Below are 20,358 nucleotides of genomic sequence, written 5' to 3'. Positions count from 1 at the left end.
CTGGCTTGGAGAATTTTGAGAATTGCTTTGCTAGCGTCTGAGATGAGTGCAATTGTGTGGTAGTTTGAGCATTCTTTGGCATTGCCTTTCTTTGGGATTGGAATGAAAACTGACTTTTTCCAGTCCTGTGGCCCCTGCTGAGTTTTCCAAATTTGCTGGCATATTGAGTGCAGCACTTTCACAGCATCGTCTTTTAGGATTTGAAATAGCTCAACTGGAATTCCATCACCTCCACTAGCTTTGTTCGTAGTGATGCTTCCTAAGGCCCACTTGACTTCACATTCCAGGATGTCTGGCTCTAGGTGAGTGATCACACCATCATGATTATCTGGGTCGTTAAGATCTTTTTTGTCCAGTTCTTCTGTGTATTCTTGCCATATTTTCTTAATGAATATCTTCTGCTTCTGTTAGGTCCATACCATTTCTGTCGTTTATTGAGCCCATCTTTGCATGAAATGTTCCCTGGTGCTGCTGCTGCTGCTAAGTCGCTTCATTTGTGTTCAACTCTCCCTAGGTATGTTAAATTTTCTTGAAGAGATCTCTAGTCTTTCCCATTCTATTGTTTTCTTTATTTCTTTGCATTGATTGCTGAGGAAGGCTTTCTTATCTCTCCTTGCTATTCTTTGAAACTCCACATTCAAATGGGTATATCTTTCCTTCTCTCCTTTGCTTTTTGCTTCTCTTCTTTTCACAGCTATTTGTGAGGCCTCCTCAGACAGCCATTTTGCTTTATTGCATTTCTTTTCCTTGGGAATGATCTTGATCCCTCTTTCCTGTACGATGTCATGAACCTCATTCCATAGTTCATCAGGCACTCTGTCTATCAGATCTAGTCCCTTAAATCTATTTCTCACTTCCACTGTATAATCATAAGGGATTTGATTTAGGTCATACCTGAATGGTCTAGTGGTTTTCCCCACTTTCTTCAATTTACATCTGAATTTGGCAATAAGGAATTCATAATCTGAGCCACAGTCAGCTCCCGGTCTTGTTTTTGCTGACTGTATAGAGTTTCTCCATCTTTGGGCGCAAAGAATATAGTCAATCTGATTTTGGTGTTGACCATCTGGTGACGTCCATGTGTAGAGTCTTCTCTTGTGTTGTTGGGTGTATGCTATGACCAGTGCATTTTCTTTGCAAAACTCTATTAGCCTTTGCCCTGCTTCATTCTGTACTCCAAGGCCAAATTTGCCTGTTACTCCAGGTGTTTCTTGACTTCCTACTTTGCATTCCAGTCCCCTATAATGAAAAGGACATCTTTTTTGGTTCTTTTTAGTTCTAAAAGGTCTTGGAGGTCTTCACAGAACTGTTCAACTTCAGCTTCTTCAGCATTACTGGTTGGGGCATAGACTTGGATTACTGTGATATTGAATGGTTTGCCTTGGCAACAAACAGAGATCATTCTGTCGTTTTTGAGATTGCATCCAAGCACTGCATTTCGGACTCTTTTGTTGACCATGATGGCTACTCCATTTCTTCTAAGGGATTCCTGCCCACAGTAGTAGATATAATGGTCATCTGAGTTAAATTTACCCATTCCAGTCCATTTTAGTTCGCTGATTCCTAGAATGTCAACGTTCACTCTTGCCACCTCCTGTTTGACCACTTCTAATTTGCCTTGATTCATGGACCTAACATTCCAGGTTCCTATGCAGTATTGCTCTTACAGCATTGGACCTTGCTTCTATCATCAGTCCCATCCACAACTGGGTGTTGTTTTTGCTTTGGCTCCATCCCTTCATTCTTTCTGGAGTTATTTCTCCACTGATCTCCAGTAGCATTTTGGGCACCTACTGACCTGGGGAGTTCATCTTTCAGTGTCCTGTCTTTTTGCCTTTTCACACTGTTCATGGGGTTCTCAAGGCAAGAATACTGAAGTGGTTTGCCATTCCCTTCTCCAGTGGACCATATTCTGTCAGACCTCTCCACCATGACCCATCTGCCTTGGGTGGCCCTACACGGCATGGCTTAGTTTCATTGAGTTAGACAAGGCTGTGGTCCATGTGATCAGATTGGCTAGTTTTCTGTGATTTTGGTTTCAGTCTGTCTGCCCTCTGATGCCCTCTCTTAGCGCCTACCATCTTACTTGGGTTTCTCTTACCTTGAAACACAGTTTATAGTATTCTAATTCAATTCTCTCACTTTACACAAGAGTAGTGAAGGCTGAAAAGAGTAAAGGAATTTGCCTGTGACTTCACAGATAGTCACTGGTAGAACAAATAGTACTAGAACTTAAGTCTCAAATGCTGTATTTAATTCTTCCAAGAAACCTTCATGGATTTCCACTCTGCAGTTTAATTGAATACAGTTACCCAAAGCCTTGCCTCTTTTTCTCTTTGGAATCCAGGTCCTATAAACTAGCTGGACAAATCTCTCCAGAGCAGCCTTTGTCATTTTCAGTTACTTCTTAGTATGTGATCTTTGAGAGTCCATGGAGCTCAACTCTGCATTTTAAAATGTACCATGTTTCTTCTAGCAAGTTTGGATGTTCACAGCAAGAGGAATCTTAGGTTATCTTGTCTAAAATAATTGCTATATGATTACTTATTTAATGCCTGTCTTCACCAATAGACTACAAGCTTCCTGGACAGCTTCTTGAGTCACTACTGTTGTATTTAAGATCAAGCATAATGTTCACATATTGTAGGTACTCAATGCATATTTGCAGAATAAATGAATGAGTAAATGAATATCATTTAACAAATATGTATGAGAGCCTGTATTGTGCTAGAATAGAGTAAGATTACTGATTAATATGCATTTGGTTAATTCTTCTTGTGTTAGAATAAGTAGCTAGCCATTTGGTAGGGAAAGAACTGGATTCTCCTGTACTCATCGGGGACAGAGACATAACTTTTGGGTGGATTCAGGATTTAAAATGAAAACCAAAATTATAACAGTACTACAAGAAAACACTGGAAAAAAATTTTAAACCTATCAATTATAAATTTTGATACAAAAACTTTAAAACTATTTGCAACCAATATGATGATCAAAGGGCTAATTTTCTTTCATATAGTCATTTAAAAATACACAAACTACAGCCCAGTAAAACATTAAGAAAGTGGACTGTAGACTGGAAGGAGAAATTATCTGACAAAGATACATGGCTGTCTTATAAACATAGGAAAACATGCTCTGCATCATCAAAATTCAAATAGAAAGAACAGTTGTCATCTTTAGGCTATTAGAAGGCCAAATATAAAAAAAGTTTGTTACTTCACACTGTTGGGGGAGTGTGGAAAAACAGATACATTCTATGGGTATGAGGCTGAATTGTTATAATATCCATAGAAGGCAAACTGGTAATCTCTATCAAAAATTTAAAAGTTCATATTCTTTGGTCTCTGAATCCCATTTCCAGAATTTGATTTTATAGACCTACTTTATAATATAGATATACTATATAGATATGACTACACTTTAAGTATGCAAAAGAATGCTCAAAGATGTTTCCATTTAATTTCATCTTCTACTTTTGGTACTTCTTTATAGATTTTATACTCTTCTAAGATGCTTTATGACCTATTTGTGAAAATACTGGGTATGGTATTCTGTTTGTATAAATGAAAAGAGAAGTAATAAACATATATAAAGATAAGTACAAATGTGTATATGGACACATTTATACATATACATAGATATAACACACATACACTTCTGAGTGGACGAATACATAGCTAGTAGACAGATAACACTGTTTTTTAAAGATCCTCTCCAAAACTGGTAACAGGTGAGTTTGGACAGAGAGACTGGAGAAACAGGGATCTGGGTTGAATAAAAACTTACTTTTAAAAATATACTTTATGTATCTGTGTTTTGCTTTACAGTATATGCTGTGCTGTGCTTAGTCGCTCAGTCGTGTCCAACTCTTTGCCACCCCACGGACTGTAGCCCGCCAGGGTTCTCTGTCCATGGGGATTCTCCAGTCAAGAATACTGGAGTGGGTTGCCATGCCCTCCTTCAGAGGATCTTCCCAACCCAGGGATCGAACCTAGGTCTCCTGCAATGCCAGTGGATTCTTTACAGTCTGAGCCACCAGAAAGCCCGCTTTACAGTATACAATTAATTAAAATACCAATATCTGTTGAGATATTTTATAAAAGAAAAATCTGTTAAATTTTTGATGGATATTATCAATTTGCCTTCTATGGAAATTGTAACAATTCAACTCATACCCATAGAAAGTATCTGTTTTTTCACATTCCTCAACAGTGTGAAGTAGCAATCTTTTTTTTTTTGTACTTGTCCTTCTGATAGCCTAAAAATGGCAACTCTTGTTTCTATTTGAATTTTGATGATGCAGAGCTTAATGCATCATAAACATATATATGTTTATATATATATATATACCCATTTTAATATATATATTCAATATATATTTTGAAATTGAAGACAGCTCAATAGAGATGTAAGTCTTTAATTATGGATGCAGAATCACAAATAATTGTGAGACTAAGTTAAGGAGGAAAATAGGTGATATCTTGCATAATGATGTCTTAACATGCAGATCATTCCAATGTGCTTAAATTAAAAAATAATATCTATACTCAGGTGAAACAAAATATTAATAGGGGTTATCTGGGCTAGGAGATTAGTGGCACATTTTTTCTTTTTCTTTGAATTTCATTGTATTTAAGAAAGAGTCAGTCAGTCAGTTCAGTTCAGTTGCTCAGTCGTGTCCGACTCTTTGAGACCCCATGAATCGCAGCACGCCAGGCCTCCCTGTCTATCACCAACTCCCGGAGTTCACTCAAACTTATGTCCATTGAGTCGGTGATGCCATCCAGCCATCTCATCCTCTGTTGTCCCCTTCTCCTCCTGCCCCTAATCCCTCCCAGCATCAGAGTCTTTTCCAATGAGTCAACTCTTTGCATGAGGTGACCAAAGTATTGAAGTTTCAGCTTTAGCATCAGTCCTTCCAATGAACACCCAGGACTGATCTCCTTTAGGATGGACTGATTGGACCTCCTTGCAGTTCAAGGGACTCTCAAGAGTCTTCTCCAACACCACAGTTCAAAAGCATCAATTCTTCAGCGCTCAGCTTCCTTTATTGTCCAACTCTCACATCCATACATGACCACTGGGAAAACCATAGCCTTGACTAGACGGAACTTTGTTGACAAAGTAATGTCTCTGCTTTTTAATATGCTGTCTAGGTTGGTCATAACGTAGACTACTTGGTATGTATTATATTCAGGGAAAATGTAATCTAAAAGAAGTATTTAAAAGCCAAATACAAATGAGTAATAGGATTTTGTAAAAATAGTATAGAATTAAGCTAAAAGCTCTTTACAAATATTGGGCTAAAATGGACTTTTAAAATGGTATTCTCAGCTTTCTTATTGAAAAAGAAATTGATAATTCCATTGATGGAGACAGATGGTGCTACATCATCTTAAGACTGAGTGGGAAGTACAACTTTTCAACTGCAGTTTTGTAATATCTCCATCAAGGAGAATAATTCTCAAGACGAGAATAAACATTAAGAACTAGTTGAATATCACCATAGTTCAACACACTTTAAACTATAAGAGATTGTTATTGTTCAAGTGTAATTAATTGTTTCTTGTTTATCTTTCCCCTGCTCCCTTGAGGATTTTATAGCAGAGTACTGAAAATATTTATGGAATTGATCTCAGTACCATTGTCATCTTTTAACAATTATGGAGAACAACTAGGAAAGGCCTGAGAGACTATAGGCGGGGAAATGTTTGATTAGCTTCTGAGAAGCATATGGATTTTGTAAACTACACATCGATGACTGATACAAATCCAGGCAAACTGTAGAAGCTCGACATTGGACCTTCTACAGTCAGACTTTAAGTTTTAATTAGTCATCGGTCACTAGATCTTTTGTGCATCCTCCTCTCTACTTACACAGGGCTGTTATCCTCCCTAAGCTTTTCCCAGCTCCAGTTCTGGGCTCAAAGTCGTCCTCTCACTATGTTCCCTGCTGCCTGTGTAAACCTCACTCTTCACTTAAGGTCTATTTCAAAGGCCCCTCAAATGAAACTCACCCTGGAATTAATCTCTTTCTTCTTTGCTCTTCTTGTGCTCTATGAGTACATCTATCATTGAATACAATTGTCCTACCTACTTAGAGTCATGAACGTTGAACCTGAAAACAAAACAAAGAAGCTGAAACTGGAAGGAAGGGCTCTGAGACAGTTCTATTTTTCTTAATACATTGGTTCTGAGAGCAGGATCAGGTCATATCAGTTTTTTAAATCTCTGGCTTGACTACTTCCTTTATCAGGTAACAAAGTGCCTAATTTAGGTTGGGAGGGGCACTAGACCTGAAAGAATATATCTTCAAGAGGTATGGTATTTCAATTCTAGTAAAAGAGTTCATGTGTAAAAGTTTCCTGCATTATTGCACCCTGTGGTACATTTTATAGATCTGGTTAAAGCTTTGATATCAGAGCCATGTATAATTTTAGGTTTATTTAGAGACATTATAAATGACTACGTGGATTTTAGGGACAGCAAAGTGAAGAGGAACTAAAAAGCCTCTTGATGAAAGTAAAAGAGGAGAGTGAAAAAGTTGGCTTAAAGCTCAACATTCAGAAAACGAAGAGCATGGCATCTGGTCCCATCACTCCATGGGAAATAGATGGGGAAACAGTGGAGACAGTGTCAGACTATTTTTTTGGGCTCCAAAATCACTGCAGATGGTGACGGCAGCCATGAAATTAAAAGACGCTTACTCCTTGGAAGAAAAGTTATGAGCAACGTAGATAGCATATTCAAAAGCAGAGACCTTACTTTGCCGACTAAGGTCTGTCTAGTCAAGGCTACTTCACTTTCACTTTTCACTTTCATGCATTGGAGAGGGAAATGGCAACCCACTCCAGTGTTTTTGCCTGGAGAATCCCAGGGATGGGGGAGCCTGGTGGGCTGCCATCTCTGGGGTCGCACAGAGTCGGACACGACTGAAGTGACTTAGCAGCAGCAGTCAAGGCTATGGTTTTTCCAGTAGTCATGTATGGATGTGAGAGCTGGACTGTGAAGAAGGCTGAGCGCCGAAGAATTGATGCTTTTGAACTGTGGTGTTGGAGAAGACTCTTGAGAGTCCCTTGAACTGCAAGGAGATCCAACCAGTCCATTCTGAAGGAGATCAACCCTGGGGTTTCTTTGGAAGGAATGATGCTAAAAGCTGAAGCTCCAGTACTTTGGCCACCTCATGCGAAGAGTTGACTCATTGGAAAAGACTCTGATGCTGGGAGGGATTGAGGGCAGGAGGAGAAGGGGACGACCGAGAATGGGATGGCTGGATGGCATCACGGACTCGATGGACGTGAGTCTGAGTGAACTCCGGGAGTTGGAGGCCTGGCGTGCTGCGATTCATGGGGTCTCAAAGAGTCGGACACGACTGAGCGACTGAACTGAACCGAACTGAACTTTCACTAGTTTATTGGATGGCATTTGGTTTTCATAAGTTGTTTTATTACCGAATCATCTAGTCAAAGCAGCACACATTGGCTATATACTTTTTCTTACTTTAAACTCAACTAGCTACACTTAAATATTAAAGACATTGTCTCTTGTCATTCTTCTAGAATAGTGTAGGTGTCTCTAGAAACTGTGTGGCAATTAAAAAGAAGTCGCCTAACAAAACAGCAACTCCTACCGTCCACTCCTAATTATTACAGTTGATTTTAAGTTATTTTACAATTTTATTCCAGTAGGTGTCAGTGCTGAGTTCAGGAAAAAATCCTTTTTCCAAGTGCAAACTTTTAATTAGAAGAATGTATAAAGGTTCAGACGACGAGACCACAGTTACATCGTTTATTTCTTAAAAGTTCAAAATTCTTTCCTGGAGGCTCAAAAGAGACAGGGTCTCGCTATGTTGCCCAGGCTGGAGTACAGTGGCTATTCACAGGCGCGATCCCACTACTGATCAGCACGGGAGTTTTGACCTGCTCCGTTTCCGACCTGGGCCGGTTCACCCCTCCTTAGGCAACCTGGTGGTCCCCCGCTCCCGGGAGGTCACCATATTGATGCCGAACTTAGTGCGGACACCCGATCGGCATAGCGCACTGCAGCCCAGAACTCCTGAGCTCAAGCGATCCTCCAGCCTCAGCCTCCCGAGTAGCTGGGATTACAGGCGCGCGCCACCGCGCCCGGCGATCGCAAACCTGCGCAAAACAACACTTGAGGCTGAGGTGTGGTGACGTCATCAGCTGGGCCCGCCTAGAATATTTGCAAGCCTCTTTCCGCCCCTGCGACTCCGTGGACACATTGCGCACGCGCCATTTATCAGTACTGCCTTCTGGGTAAGCTGTCCTAAAATTTTGAAGAGCGCATGCGTACGCTCCGTCCTTCCTTTTACCTCGTTGCAGCCGAGAAAGCAACATGGGTCACCAGCAGCTCTACTGGAGCCATCCGAGAAAATTCGGCCAGGGTTCTCGCTCTTGGTGAGAAACAGAATGTGGTTGTTTGGAAGGGTTGCTTTGGGGCGCGACACTGCTTGAAATATAATGTAGTGGAGCCCACGGGCGGCGCGTGGGGGGAGACGGAATCGGAGAGGTGGCTGCCGCCATTTACAGGCCTCAGATGGGTCCGTGGAGACCTCCGGTGCGAGTGGTGGCCCCCCGGAGTGCCGGTACTTTACTTTCTGTCACTAGCGATTAACGCCGTTTCTTTTTGCAGCCGAGTCTGCTCAAACCGGCACGGTCTGATCCGGAAATACGGCCTCAATATGTGCCGCCAGTGTTTCCGGCAGTATGCGAAGGACATCGGCTTCATTAAGGTACGCTGGCGGACGCCATGGTCTCCTGTTTGAGTTTTTCTCTTTCAGCTAGCAGGACTCTTCCTTTGTAGCGGACAGCGCAGTTGAGAGGCTCAGCAGTCATCTTAATAGGATTGAGGGGGATGTGAAGGCGTGGAAAAGTAGTTTTTCTAATACATTTTTACCCACTTCTATTAGTTTTAACTGCTATATGTAATGTTGGATAAACATTACTTTTCAGAAGTCGCTAAAATGAAACATTAGATCACTAATCATATCTTGTTAATTTTCGGCAAAATACGTGCCTTGAACTCTGCCTTGAAATAACTGAATAGGGTCATGTAGTGGAATGAGCTTGAGGTTTGGGGCCAGATAGACCTTTTTAGGATTCAGAGGTCTGTCATTTAATAGTCTTATGACTTTGGTCAAGTCACTCAAAGTTAAGTTTTTTCCTGTGAAAAATGAATAGTAGGGTTATTGCAAACATACGTGACGGTTTCTTGCCTCCTAAAAGTCACTTAAATGTTAGTGTTTTTTTTTTTTTAATTTAAGTTGATTAATTTCTAACTGGCTCTTTGAGATATAAAATTTTGTCACTACCTTTTTATTAGTAATTAGAATGCAACAATGTTGAGTAGAACGTATTTGTTTAAATTAGAAGTTCTTATGTTGAAGTGTTACCGTGGGTATAATTTGTTAATGTAATAGCGGAGATGAATTGTTAATGTGCGATTTCTGTGACAAAGTATCTTAAGCTTAAACTGTTGACTTTGACCAAATACCTAAGAAATACATGTTTAGTGTTATGGAAGCTGAAATAACTCAGTATCACAGATGGGAGAATGGACTCAAGTCTGCCAGTTTTGTGTCCCATTTCTCAGAGATTAAGAATAAATGAATCGATTTATGTTTATGAATGTCTCATAGAACAGTGTCTGGCACACAATGAGTAACAAAATATTAGCTGTGTAATTAGTTACTACTTAATGACCGTCTTGAGCTTTTGGTAAGGATCATTTTCTGAAGCAATGTTTTCTACTGGGAAATTTCTTTGATGGTAGAAGTGGATATCCCAATACAAAAATTGAGTTACAAATCAAGCTGAGATTCATGGAGCAGCTTGTAGTAGGTGTTCAATAACTATTTAAGGTATTTAGATCTGGATTACTAGTTTGGGTGGGTCAGATTTCCAGTTTAAACCTCATTCTACAATGAACCATTTCTTTCTGAGAATAAAATGGTGATGTTTAAGGCATTTTGAATTAATTAATTTTCTTTTTTTTTTCCCCCAGTTGGACTAACTGAACTTCCTCAGATGGCTCATCCAGCACACCAACCTTAGGCGGAAATACTAGCTCTTTGTATATAAAATAAAAGTTTTCAAAACTTCAGTTATGAGTGAAATCTTTTAAAAATTTACTTTTCAGGGTTCAACTTAAAAATATTTATTTTCCCTGACTTATGCGAAAGTATTCATGCTGAACTCTTGCGGTGTCAGTTTTAGCTTTATACGGCAAAAAAGCCATTTTTTGTTAGGGTGCCCACTACATGTAGCAGCATCCAGCATATAACCTGAGACAAATTGGACTCGAGTAGTTGCTGTCATTAAGATCTGCTCTGAGCATTTACCTAGTGTTTAGTAGTCCTGGCTTTTGGGATAATTCACCAGTTTACAAGAAAGCTTGTAAATTTCCTAATGTGTTTGGGTGAGGTGATTAAAAGTGAAATGGGTCTTAGGAACAAAAGTAGCTTTTAGTGGGCAAGGTTTAACAGAAAAGTCTATCAGAATAGGCAGCATAAAAGTTGAGCTAGTCAACTAACACACAAGTCAAAATGACTTCTTAAGAGGAAGACTGGATTTGTTGAAGGATTAGGTGTGGGAGAGAACCAAGAGTGATTCTAAGGGTTTTGGCCCAAGCAACTGGAAGGGTTACTCTTGAGCCAGGACTGAGAAGTTAGCTTGGTTTAGGGAAGAAAAAGTGTTGAGTTTCAGGCAGATTGAATTTAAAATGCTTATTAGACATTTGTGTTAAGCTCTGAAGTAGGCGTTCATCTGGAATTGACAGGAGCCTATCCTGGGCTCCCTCTGGGGCTTGCTGTTGCCTGGGGATCTTGCAGTGGGTGGTATGGAATTGTCACTGAATAACCTGGAGAAAGAAATGGCAACCCACTCCAGTATTCCTGCCTGGAGAATTCAGAGACCGGAGCCTGGTGGGTCACAAAGAGACAAGACTTGAGTGACTAACCTGAACTGAACTATGACAAGATAGGCTTGACTGGTTTTTCTCAGGTTATGAATAGTATCTGCTGTTTGGGGATCTCATTCCCCTGACTGGGTGAGATCTTATCCCTAAAGTCTAGAGATTGATAAACATGGAGAAGGCTGTTCTGGGTTATTTCCAAGAGAAGGGAAGAGGAAGATAGAAGGGAAAGCAAAAAAGTGTTATGTTAGAAAACTTCAGAAACGGTTGAACACAGTGTAAGACTTGAAAGGAGCTCATGGAGGTTAGGGACCCTGAAGCTTAGGTCTCAAGAGCTTCATGGTAAATTCAGCTCTTAACTGGCCCTGAGTCACAAGAGTACATGGTAATCCTGTGATGGACTTCTAATGAAATTTTAACTGTTTCTGGGAAAGTGTTTAGGGAACAGGTTTCAGACGGTAAGGAAGTAGATAGAATTTTGGCAGAGGAGATGAAACAGGAAAGTTTTCTATGTTAAAGATAAGAGTGGCTGGGTGAGAAGCAATACCAGCTGAGCAAGTGTAAAAAATTTTAGGTGAAGAGGAGAGGCCTAAACAGTGATTTAAGTAAATGAAGTGGTATATTTGGGTATGAGAGCTGGGGGAAAGATGAACACTGCTCTAGTTGGATAGTTCTGAGTAAATGCTCCTGTTAGAATTGTGTGTGAGTTGAGAATTGTGTGGAAGGGAACATTCTCTAGCCAGTCCTGGCCCTGTGGTGTGGGTAGGAAGGCTGGTGTGGGCAGATGGTCTTCTCTATTCAGAGTTGAATAAAGATTGTTTTAAAATGTATGTGCCCCAATATTGTATATCAACTATGACAACAACAACAAAAATGTATGTGACACTTTATGCCAAGTGCTTTCATGTGTAATATCTTTTTCAAGTCTCAATCCACATTTGTGCATTGATATATCCACATTGTGGATATCCACATTTGTGGGTATCCTTACAAAGCTAGAGATTAAGCAGTTTTTGCAGTCTTCCTAAGTTAGAATGGTGTCAAGACTGGAACTTGAGACTGACATCAGTGCTAATATTCTTAATACCCACAGCACACTTAAGGTTGAAAGACTGTACCTCTGATCCCCAAAGATGAATTTAGGTAACAGAAAGTACTATTTTAAGGTTGAAAGACTACCTTGTCCCCAGAGGATGAATTTACATGATAAGTTATCTTCATATTTACCACAGCATGTAGCATTAGACATTGTGTATTAATAGTAGGTACTGAATTGTTGGAAGAGTTGAATTAAATTTGCTAGTAAAAGGTTGATAATTGTTTTTTTTTAACCACACCTTGCAAGTGGGATGTTAATTCCCTGACCAGGGATTGAGCCTGGGCCCTTGGCAGTGAGAGCTTGGAGTCCTAACGACTGGACCACCAGGTAAGTCCAAGCTCAATAATGTTGATGGCAAAACACAATAGATTGTACAGGAGAGGTGTAAACTACTATTAAAGAGTTAACAGTGTCAGACTTTATTTTTTTGGGCTCCAAAATCATTGCAGACGGTGACTGCAGCCATGAAATTAAGACGCTCGCTCCTTGGAAGGAAAGTTATGACCAACCTAAATAGCATATTTAAAAGCAGAAACATTACTTTGCCAACAAAGGTTCTTCTAGTCAAGGCTATGGTTTTTCCAGTGGTCATGTATGGATGTGAGAGTTGGACTGCGAAGAAGGCTGAGTGCCGAAGAATTGATGCTTTTGAACTGTGGTGTTGGAGAAGACTCTTGGGAGTCTCATGGACTGCAAGGAGATCCAACCAGTCCATTCTAAAGGAGATTAGTCCTGGGTGTTCTTTGGAAGGAATGATGCTAAAGCTGAAACTCCAGTACTTTGGCCACCTCATGCGAAGAGTTGACTCATTGGAAAAGACTCTGATGCTGGGAGGGATTGGGGGCAGGAGGAGAAGGGGACGACAGAGGATGAGATGGCTGGATGGCATCACTGACTCGATGGACGTGAGTCTGAGTGAACTCCGGGAGTTGGTGATGGACAGGGAGGCCTGGCATGCTGTGATTCATGGGGTCGCAAAGAGTTGGACCAACTCACCAATTCCTGGAGTTCACTCAAACTCAACGTCCATCGAGTCGGTGATGCCATCCAGCCATCTCATCCTCTGTCGTCCCCTTATCCTGCCCCCAATCCCTCCCAGCATCAGTCTTTTCCAGTGAGTCAACTCTTCGCATGAGGTGGCCAAAGTACTGGAGTTTCAGCTTTAGGATCATTTCTTCCAAAGAACACCCAGGACTAATCTCCTTTAGAATGGACTGGTTGGATCTCCTTGCAGTCCATGGGACTCTCAGAAGTCTTCTCCAACACCACAGTTCAAAAGCATCAATTCTTTGGCGTTCAGCTTTTTTCACAGTCCAACTCTCACATCTTTGCATAGTCTTAGGTTGAATTACTGAGTTTGGGCTGAATGGGACCTGTTAAAGGACCTGTTTAAGAATTTACTCAATGAAACCAGTAAGATTTTTCTACCAGTTCAAAGGAGAATTGAAAGCATCACAATAGGTGAATCAAGGATTTTTATAATTAATTTATAAATAAATGTAAAACTGGTTTTTGTTTTTTTTCAACAGAAGGGAAGTCAGTTTTCCATGAGACAAATGTGCATGGGTAAATGTGTGTGGACAATGTGCATGTCTGTATCACTTATGTATAACTTGGAAAGTTGTAAAATAGCTCAACACAAAAGCTCGGGGTTCTTTTTTCAGGTTCTACCTGAAAAGTGTGTAGGCAAAGATTCAAGTTCCTTGAAAAACAGCTAGTAATCTTTTGGTCCATCTTGAAGTCTTTCACAGTAGTTCTCCATAGACTTAATGCTTTTACCTAAAATTGATACAACTTTTTGAGTGAATGCTGTGTCAGGCACTGTTCTTAATGCTTAACTTAAATTAACTCCTTTAATAAAACAATTCTGTGAGGCATAATCCTCATTTACAGATGAGGCAAGTGAGGCACAAAGAAGACCTTTCCAAGAAAGCACAGTGAGATTCAAACCACCAGTAGGATGTCTTGAGAACTCTTGCTCTTACTGTTAAATTCTAAATGTCCAACAGTTAGAGAAAACTTTGGTAAATATTGGTAGTCTACAAAATAGCCCAGAGAAAATTTTCAATAAAAAGTGAGAAATTGTATATATGGTACAAATTCACTATGTTAAAAAAAATGCATAGAAAAAAACATGCTAGTATGTTATCAGTGATTGCCTTTGGGTCATAGAGTTAGAGATGATTTGCTCTGAAGCATCAGATTAAGATTTGTTTTCAGTTCAGTTCAGTCGCTCAGTCGTATCCGACTCTTTGCAACCCCATGAATTGCAGCATGCCAGGCCTCTCTGTTCATCACCATCTCCCGGAGTTCACTCAGACTCACGTCCATCAAGTCCGTGATGCCATCCAGCCATCTCATCCTCTGTCGTCCCCTTCTCCTCCTGCCCCCAATCCCTCCCAGCATCAGAGTCTTTTCCAATGAGTCAACTCTTCTCATGAGGTGGCCAAAGTACTGGAGTTTCAGCTTTAGCATCATTCCTTCCAAAGAAACCCCAGGGTTGATCTCCTTCAGAATGGACTGGTTGGATCTCCTTGCAGTGCAAGGGACTCTCAAGAGTTTTCTCCAACACCACAGTTCAAAAGCATCAATTCTTCAGTGCTCAGCCTTCTCACATCCATACATGACCACAGGAAAAACCATAGCCTTGACTAGATGGACTGTAGCTGGCAAAGTAATGTCTGCTTTTGAATATACTATCTAGGTTGGTCATAACTTCTTCCAAGGAGTAAGTGTCTTCTAATTTCATGTTTGCGAGGTAGGGTATCCAGTGGTGCAGTTTAGAGTGTCCCAGGTAACAACTTTCCTAATTAGGCTTCTGCTCCTCCCCATCTGATTCTATCTTTAGATTGCTCTGAGAGCAAGTTCTTGTTATTTCCTTCCATTGCTTTCCACCCATTGATATTGATTCTATGTGGTCCTATATAAAACAAATCTAATCTTTCTTCTGCAAGAAAACTGGTTAATTATTTAGGCATGAGGATTCTCATCTTCTGAAACCTTATTTCAGGCAAAACCATTCCTGGTTATTTGAACTCTTCCTTATAGGATCTGATTTAAGGGCCATCTTTGGTGTTCTCTGATTTCCGCTCCAGCTAGATCCTAACAGTGCCTAGCATAGCATGTTTCATAGGGCAGGCATGCAGAAAAAAATGCAATGAATGAATGAGCAGATTTGTTAATGACTTTAATTTGGTTGGCCATCATTATTTTTTCACTTTTTATGGACCCTTTTTACCGTTTCAGAAAGACCAGAGACCCTGGCCTTCAACATCTATCTACATGGCTAATGCCCCTGAAAATTTTAAATTAGCTTGCTCTTCATAACCTCTGTCTGAGACATACTTCTTGTTGAAAACTATCTTTAAAATTGGTACCCTAGAGAATTGGGCTTTTGGGTAGGAAGAACAAAGCTGTTCTAGTGGAATGACTAAGGGTAAAACAAGGTGTTTGAATTTCTTCAATATCCACAAAAATTGAAAAAGGGAAAAAAGAGAAGGATGAGCTACTAGATATTTCTCGAGGGTTAATCTTGAAAATTAAAGGCTCAGTTTGTTGATTTCACTGAGTATTTGACTTCCCTGGTGGCTCAGACGGTAAAGTGTCTGCCTACAATGCGGGAGACCTGGGTTCATTCCCTGGGTCTGAAAGATCTCCTGGAGAAGGAAATGGCAACCCACTCCAGTATCTTGCCTGGAAAATCTCAGGGACGGAGGAGTCTGGTGGGCTACAGTCCATGGGGTCGCAAAGAGTTGGACATGACTCTCAAGGGTTAATGTAGAAAATTAAAGGCTCAGTTTGTTGATATCACTGAGTATTTACATGGGTAGTAATCAAAGCTATATAGGGGCCAAAGATTAGATTATTGGCCCCTATATAGCTATTAGATTAGATTACTCCAGGTGTCCTCTGTCTATAAGAGCTTTAAAAGAATTGAGATTGAAATTGACAGATTTATCTAGATGGGCTAATTATCATATAATGTCTCAATTTAAAGTCATTTGGTTAATGAGAAAATAAAGCAGGGCTGGCTTTGTTTTTACTGAAAATCGTTTTAAATTTAGACTACTATGTTCATCAGTGCTGACCACTCCCTTGAGCTAATTCCAGACGACCTTCTGAGTTCTATAAACAGATGCTGGATTCCCCAACAGAAGAAAGGCTTTAGACCCACAATGCCCCACCCCCTCCTCCCAACCCCTCATATTGTTCCTATTAGTCCCCTCATCCCCTAAACATCTTGTCTGCTTGCGAAGAAATCCCTAACCTACCTAAATTGTTTCAGAACCACTGATCGTAGGGCAAGGACTAAAATATCTCTGGTTCTCAGAGTGACTGCTGGGGTCCTCAACTGGACCCCATCCTAAGAGTTCAAAGGATACATTTCAGGAAGCTGTCCTCCTGGCCAAAATGGCCAACATTTCCTTTACCTTGGAATGTCTGCTGTTGGTCACTTGCCTGGACTTGTTTTGTCAGCAGATTGGTAGGAGATCATCAGAGAAAGAGAACCAGTCATGGCTTTCTTGACAGAAGAGAAAGCATTTTCGGCTAAGCCATTTTGTGATCTAAACCTGGCCGCAATGCTTGTCCTTGAACAGTCTTTGTCCTTAAACAGACTTAGTAATAATGATCTTAGGAGAACAAAAGGACAAACTTCCAGGCAAGAGAAATAACAGTAACAAAGATAACAGGTCAGTTGTAAAGACTCCCGGTTCTATTTCAATGGTAAAAACTAAAGCACTGCTGGAGCTACTTTGCAGAATTTAAATCCTGCCTTGGGTGCCAGCTATCAGATTCAGCTGGAATCTAAGGGATGCTGCTGCTGTCCTTTTCTGGGTGACTCGTTTTCCTGGTGGCTCAGGCGGTAGTGTCTGCCTGCAGACAGGGAGACCTGGGTTCGATCCCTCGGTTGGGAAGATCCCCTGGAGAAGGAAATGGCAACCCACTCCAGTACTCTTGCCTGGAAAATCCCATGGACGGAGGAGCTGCAGTCCATGGGGTCGCAAAGAGTCGGACACGGCTGAGTGACTTCACTTCCTGACCAGTACTTTGATGTCCTTGGTCAGCTCACTTAGTTGCTCAGCAGACTGTCATTCAGCTGTTTCACTGTAATGTTATTGTTGTCATTTAGTCTCTCAGTCATGTGTGACTCTTTTGCAACCCCATAGACTGTAGCCCTCAAGGTTTCTCTGTCCATGGGACTTTCCCAGGCAAGAATACTGGAGTGGGTTGCTATTTCCATCTCCGGGGGATCTTCCCAACCCAGGGATCAAACACATGTCTTCTGCACTGACATGTGTTTTTTTTCTTTTTTTAACCACTGAGCCACCAGTGAAGCCTGTAAAACCTTTATTAATTCTATTAGGGGAACAACTGACCGAAACCACCTGCCCTGACCCAGCAAGATAGTAACCTCTTGTATGTATGTGTTAGCTTACAACAGTGTTGCAGGGAAAAGCCAATTCTGACTCCCATTTGGAACTGTTTCTTTGACTTGCTTTCCACTGCATTTTAAAATTATAATAATAACATACTGGCCTGCCTCAGAGAATCCTGCCCCTCGGCCTGACTGTTAAACTAAAGTGTCTTTGTTCAGAATCCTATCCACCTGTAGATGGCAAGAAGGAAGAAATTAACACATCCTCTGCCTGAGGCTTGCCATTCTAGGAAATATTTGCAAGATTAATGACTTTTTCCCTTTGTTTCCTCACCTGCCTGCATCTTGATCTATAAAAGAACCTGGCATCCAAGACCCCAATAAGATGGTAATTTTGAGACATTCGTTTGCCATCTTCTTAGTCAGGCAAGCTCAGGAACAACAGGAGTCCTGGTAAGGAATGTGGAACTACTAAGCTGCTACCAACTGGAAGTATTGGGGAAAGGTCAAAAGGAGAGAAGAAACACCAGCCCATGTATTTTACCAACCTCCCAGAATCCTTTTCGCTGGCATCCTTGGCTGAGCAATGTGTGTGCCACCGGGAAGGACCCTGAGATCAGAGTGATTGGCCAGAGACAACCCAGAAACTAACCCCATTGCCATTAAAACCCAAGATTGCCAGCCACATGACACTGCAGTCTTCCTGGGTTCTCCCTGCTCTCCACCCAGGTGCCCCTTCCCAATAAAGCCTCTTGCTTTGTCAGTATATGTGTCTCCTTGGACAATTCATTTCTGAGTGTTAGACAAGAGCCCACTCTTGGGTCCTCCTTCCCGCAACAATTTAGATAATCTTAGAACTCAACAGCGTTAACAAAAGGAAAGGGAGGAATGAATTTCTGTCATCAGGGACTATGACTAGAGTTGCTGAGTTCCCAGTGAAAGGTGGGAGACTGAAAAAGTACCTGGAGAGATGAGGAGAGAGATTAGTGATAAGAGAAACATCAGCCTTTTTTTTGCTTATATGTAACAATGATTCTGGGGCCAGTAATGCAGGATCTCATTGGCCTCTTCAAACATTTTAAGACAGGTACATATATAGGAGGTACTGTGTAACTTCTTACTGTGTATAATCCAGGCTTCAGAATAGGATTACTGTAGGTATGTTTATCGGAGAAGGCAATGGCACCCCACGCCAGTACTCTTGCCTGGGAAATCCCACGGACAGAGGAGCCTGGTAGGCTACAGTCCATGGTGTCGCGAAGAGTCGGACATGACTGAGAGACTTCACTTTCATGCACTGGAGAAGGAAATGGCAACCCACTCCAGTGTTCTTGCCTGGAGAATCCTAGGGACAGAGGAGCCTGGTGGGCTTCCGTCTATGGGGTCGCACAGAGTCGGACACGACTGACTCGACTTAGCAGCAGCAGCAGCGGCAAGTATGTTTATGGTTTTAGACGTTGCAGCAATGAAAGGAAAAAACAGCCTTGCTTAATAAAGTTGTAAAGAGTGTTAAGTACCAGTAGCCTCATGCACATTATACAACCCAGTAATAATTATGCTGATCATGTAAACAGCTTCCCTGCGTAGACTAGATGAGCCTCCACTGACAAACATCAAGAATGAACAGCAGGAGCTAGAAAAATCAATAAGCCTTTACCCAGGGAACCAAAGATATGTAGGTTACTAAAACTGTTAATAGTTGCCCATAAAGAGTAATATCCCATTATGTTAAAGCTAAAGGAGGTTTTGTTTTATTTCCTAAATAATAAAAAGATTACATAATAAAGAACTAGTTGACAAAGTGATATACATTCATGGCAGCAACAGCAAATCAATAAAAGCATCAAATAAGAAAAAATGGAACTTTTTCTTGTCAATCCAGTTAGTTGCATTTCATGGATGGAGTCTGGTTTATCTTGTGGCCTCTTTTCACATACCCACAAATCCCATTTTAAGATGACAGTGGTGCATCTGTTTGTCCTTTGATGCTAATTAACTCCTACTTCCATTCACTCAGATTAAGTGGGGGTGGCTAGCACAGATGATACATTCAGTCCATCATGAAAAGAAAACGTATTCATATTTGGAACTTCTTGGGTAAGTAATCTTAAACACAATTTCCTTTAAAGTTTTCTCCGTGATCAGGAGTCTTCATTATCTGATTCCTGAGTATCCTAGCTTCTTTATTACCAAGGGAGCACCTCATGGAGATGACTGCTCCTCATTTGGAGCCTTCATTATAGGTTTCCTAAATAACCTTATCTCTTGTTAATGACTTTAATTTGTTCCTGAAAACACTGCCACTAGGTTAACAGCTGTTAAATAAAAAAATTTTTTCATTAGTTTTATTAGGAAAAAAATATGGTGTGTTCCACTGCCCCACAAGGTCCTCGAGTAATTTTCACGAATACAAAATTTACCAAAATACAAAATATACCAATTAAGTAGTGGGGAAATAAAAAAGCTTATAAAAGTAATAACAATTGGAAAGTGTTCTGATACCAACCAGTATACTAAAATTTAATTCTGGTATTGACTAAGATTGAAGGCAGGAGGAGAAGGGGATGACAGAGGATGAGATGGTTGAATGGCATCACCAACTCGATGGACATGAGTTTGAGCAAGCTCCAGGAGCTGGTGATGGACAGGGAAGCCTGGCGTGCTGCAGTCCATGGGGTCGCAAAGTGTTGGACACCATTGAGCGACTGAACTGAACTAAACTAACTAACTAGAGTTAGCACACACCTCACAAGTTAAAGGTCATAGGTCCACAGCCATACTGCCCCCACTTCTGATGCTAGCCACACTGGGCAAGTCCCCAGGCTACCTGCAGGATATTTCTAGTGCAATGCTTTGTGGGAAAATGAGACAAAAGTCTGTCAAACTTCTTGACAGAAATTGGAGCTTAAGTGCATAGCCTCTGCACAGGGTACTTGATTCTGAGACC

This window comes from Budorcas taxicolor, chromosome 10 (assembly GCF_023091745.1).
Source record: "Budorcas taxicolor isolate Tak-1 chromosome 10, Takin1.1, whole genome shotgun sequence".
NCBI classification, from domain to species: Eukaryota; Metazoa; Chordata; class Mammalia; order Artiodactyla; family Bovidae; genus Budorcas; species Budorcas taxicolor.
The sequence above is the reverse complement of the archived record's forward strand: the minus strand, read 5'-3'. Positions refer to the sequence as shown.